Source organism: Myotis daubentonii, chromosome 12 (assembly GCF_963259705.1).
Source record: "Myotis daubentonii chromosome 12, mMyoDau2.1, whole genome shotgun sequence".
Classification (NCBI taxonomy): Eukaryota; Metazoa; Chordata; class Mammalia; order Chiroptera; family Vespertilionidae; genus Myotis; species Myotis daubentonii.
In genome coordinates, this window is record NC_081851.1 from 28,682,251 (window position 1) to 28,686,448 (window position 4,198).

The 4,198-nt window shown below is 51.9% G+C and overlaps 1 non-coding gene across 1 annotated transcript; it reads right to left on the bottom strand.

Moving 5' to 3' along the window:
* Positions 1-1,360: 1,360 nt before the first annotated feature.
* Positions 1,361-1,562, bottom strand: LOC132214080 (small nucleolar RNA SNORA74). The gene has a single exon (XR_009448176.1). It is a non-coding gene; the product is annotated as a small nucleolar RNA SNORA74 (small nucleolar RNA).
* Between the last annotated feature and the right edge of the window lie 2,636 nt (positions 1,563-4,198).

The window sequence follows — 4,198 nt, forward strand, 5'->3', positions numbered from 1 at the left end:
TATGTATTAGACTATTAGACACCCATTCTTGGTAGTGTGGCCTTATGTAGTAGGTGTCCTGAGGGACGTATTGTCACAGTCTTCTTTTTTCCAGAGCTGAGTGTTCTAAGAATGTCCCTTGTGTGTGTTCTATGGGCTCTCCTGTTGTAGTTGAGTCTATATGTTGCTATTGGCCTATTTAAGTATGTGGCTGACCTTCAGGGTGGCTGACTGTGAGGATCACCCCTGACCACATTGAATGAGCTGCTGCACAGGTGCTGTCCACATGGAGCAGAATTCGCCTCAGCAGGTTCTGCTGTCCTGTAAGATCTCCCTTGGACATGCCGCTTGTGAAGCAACTGGATCATGCTCTGATGTCATCTGCAGTTGGCCCCTGTGTGGGTTGTCCTGCATGCAAGTGAGTGGGACTCTGGTGCTGGCCAATGTCAGATGCATCCTGTGACTGGCCTTGGGCACTCTATTTGGAGCTGAAAACAATTCACAGTGTGTTGCTGCCTCTGCTGGTTCAGAGTGAGAGCAGGAAGGTCCAAGCAGTGCACCAAGTCTGCCTTTTACCTGCACTGGATGAGGGAAGGTCAGCAAAAGTCCCAAGGCGCCCTGTGTTCTGCCTCTGCCCACCTCCACATGTGGGTGCCTGTTAGTCTTGGTCACTCAAAGAGCCTCTGGAGGGACTCAAGTTGCATGAGGTGGTTTCTCAGTGAGTCCCCAGGAAGGGGCGAGCGGTGGTCATCAGATTGATACAGGTTTAAACTTGGTGACTGTGCAGGGACTGAGGCCACTCAGCAAATGCCCCATGGTATACCAGGTCTAGCTGCCACCTACTGGGTCCTCACACACCTTTGAGCAGTGTACAAGAGACTCAGACGGGGCTTTCTTGTAAGAGTAGAATTAAAAGGTCCAAACAGTCCTCATGGCCGGACTTAGGGTGTCGGGGATGTATAGTCTGACATCAGCCATGTGAGCTCAAGGGCTTTGCAGAGGGTCAGTGGGCTGTCAGAGGCCATGGCGCTGGTTCCTGCTGTGGACTATTCATGGTCCCCTGGTTGTAGCTGGAGAGTGAGAGCATGGCGGGGTCATGCAGTTCGGACCCGGTCACTATTTCCCACACAGTTTAGTCCCCTCTTGTATGCCTGATCCCAGCAGATGTGACCGTCCATTTCCATCCTAAGGTAACTGCAGTTCTCTTCAGATGTCTGACCAGATGCATGTTCAATGGCAGCCTGTGCAGCACCAACCCTGCCTTCTTTCCTCAAGGCTGTGTGAGCCAGGCTGGCTGGGCGGCAGAAAAGGGCAGTTACAGGTCCCTTGGGTGGGTTGAAATGCTATTAGAACCATTAAGATTTTTTAAAATTTTTTTTTCTGTGTCTGCTCATTCACTAGAACAAAGCAACCAAAGTGATGCTTAGCTCACGCTCATGGAAGCACAGTTCTGCCTGCACCAGTGCCACATGTCACCAGAGCAGTGAAGGGAGCTACTGGAGGAAGAAGACAGGGCATTCCTCTCCCAGCAGTGTCACACCCTCACAGGCAGGATTCTGTCTGGATAGCTGACCCCTGCTGGAGCGCTTAAGGCTTTTAGGCACCGAGTGTACTGATCTGATTTATATTTTTTAAAGATCACTCTGATTTGCATTTTTATTTTTATTAAAAATTATTTTACTAATTTAATTTTTTTCAATTAGAGATGATATTCAATATTAGTTTCCAGTGTATATAATAGTGGTTTGACATTAATATAACATATAGAGTGAACCGCTGATAAGTCTAGCATTGGGGGATCTTTTAAAAGGATATTAATCCTATTCATGTGGGCTCCACCCTCATAACCTAATCACAGTCAGTAGACCCACCTTTTATTTATTTTTAATCAAACTTATTTGGGATACATTCATTAATAAAATTGCATAGGTCAGCTGTGCCATTCTATAATGCATCGTTTGTATATCGCATTGTGTGCTCACTGCCTTCAAGTCAAGTCTCCTTCCACCACCATTAATCGCCCCTATGGCCTCTTTTTCCTCCTCCCACCCCTCACCTGCCAACCCTCTCCACCACTCCAAACACACCACCCCCACCTGCCACCCCACACCCCATACCCCCAGCACCCACCTGCCACCCCACAATCACCAGCCCCTCCTGCTACCCACACACCACACCCCCAGCCCCCACCCGCCACCTCCTACCAGCCAGCCCCCACACCCCAATACTACCCCTCACCCCCCATACCCTTCTTACCCCCTACCCCCACCTGCCACCCCATATCCCACATCCCACATCCATATCACCCAGCCCCCACCCACCACCCACCACCCACCAGCCCCCACCCCCCACCTCCCACCCCGCAAACTTCACCCCCCACCCCCCCTTCCCCTGCTTGTGATTTGACATTTGAAATGATATTTGAGATGTGTCCTGAGGGCTCAGGTAGGATTTAGACAGATGAAGAGGGTGAGAATGTGCTTTAGGTACAGACAGTGGCCACAGCCTGGAGGCAGGAGAGATGAACACTGGACAGACCAGAGCATATGCCCCTCAGATGCCTGTGAGTGAGGGGTCAGGGCAGGGGAACAGAAGACCCTCCATGGAGGGAAAAGGCAGAGGGGAAAGGGGACCAACCACAGAGTGGTCAGAGCAGGGGAGACAGGGGCCCCTCCATGGGAAGGCAGGGCAGGGGGACAGGGCACCATGACAGGGTGTGGGCAGTGGGGACAGGAGACCTTGGGAAGGGGCAGGGATGGGGAAGAGTGGATAGGGGACTTTCCACTGAAGCAACAGGGCAGGGTAAAGTAAAAACCTCTAGCTCAGTGGCTAGAGCATCAGCCTGTGGACTCAAGGGTCCCAGGTTCGATTCTGAACATGGGCATGTACCTTTGTTAAGGGTACATCCCCAGTAGGGAGTATGCAGGAGGCAGCTGATGGATGTTTCTCTCTCATCGATTTTTCTAACTCTCTATCCCTCTCCCTTCTTCTCTGTAAAAGATCAATAAAATATATTTTTAAAAATAAAAATAAATATTCTCCCCTTAAAAAAAATAGGAAAAAAAAAGAGCCCTAACAGGTTTGGCTCAGCCGATAGAGCTTCGGCCTGTGGACTCAAGGGTCCCAGGTTCGATTTTGGTCAAGGGCATGTACCTTGGTTGCAGGCACGTCTCCGATGGGGAATGTGCAGGAGGCAGCTGATCAATGTTTCTCTCCCATTGATGTTTCTAACTCTCTATCCCTCTCCCTTCTTCTCTGTAAAAAATAAAAAAAAATATTTCTTAAAAAAAGGAAGACCCTTCCTGGCTGTGAAAGGGCATGGGGGACAGTGGGCCCTTCTTGGAAAGAACAGGAGACCATCCATGGAGGGGTCAGTGTCCCCCATCACCTGTCCCTTTTTCCCTGGCCCTCCTGCCCTATCCCATCCATGGATGGCCCCCTGTCCTTACCAAGCAGGGTCCACTGTCCTCCCTGCCCAGACACAGCCACGAAGGGTCTTCTTTTTCCCTGCCCTGTTGCTTCAATGGAGAGTCCCTTATCCACACTGCCCTGTGGGGACAGAGCCAGGAGAGAGGGACCCCTCCATGGAGTGGGGAGAGCAGACCTTCTGTGGAGGGAATGGGCAGAGCAATAGGGATCCCCCCTTTGATTGGGCAAGGAGAGGGTGAAATGGACTGTCCATGGCAGGAGCAAGATATGGAGGACAGGGAGCCATCCATGGAGGGGAAAGTGCAGGGGCACAGGAAACCCCTGTCATGGTCCCCCTGGCACCCCTTCTCTGCCCCTTCAAATGGGGGTTCTTTGTCCCCTGCCCATTCTCCATGGATGGTCCCCTGTTTCCACTACTCTGTCCCCTGCATGGAGGGTCCCTGTGCTCCCTGCACTGCTCCATCCCTGGAGAATCCCTTTCCTGACCCCTCAAAAGGTGGGGTGCCCTACCCCCCTGCTCATTTTCCTCCACAGGCAGAGGGGAGGGGCACCCTCCATGAAGGGAGCAGGACATTGTTTTTCTTGCCCATCTTCCTCCAAGGAGGGTGCCCTCCCCTCTCTGCCCTGTCCCCACTCCATGGAGGGTGCCTCTTTCCCTGTCCTGACCCCTAAAAGGGGATTTCTTTGTACCCCTGCCAATTCCCCTCCATGTAGAATGCCCTGTTCCCCCTGTACTGGCCCCTCCATGGAGAGTTCCCTGTAACTAGTCCATGGAAGGTGCCTTCTCCCC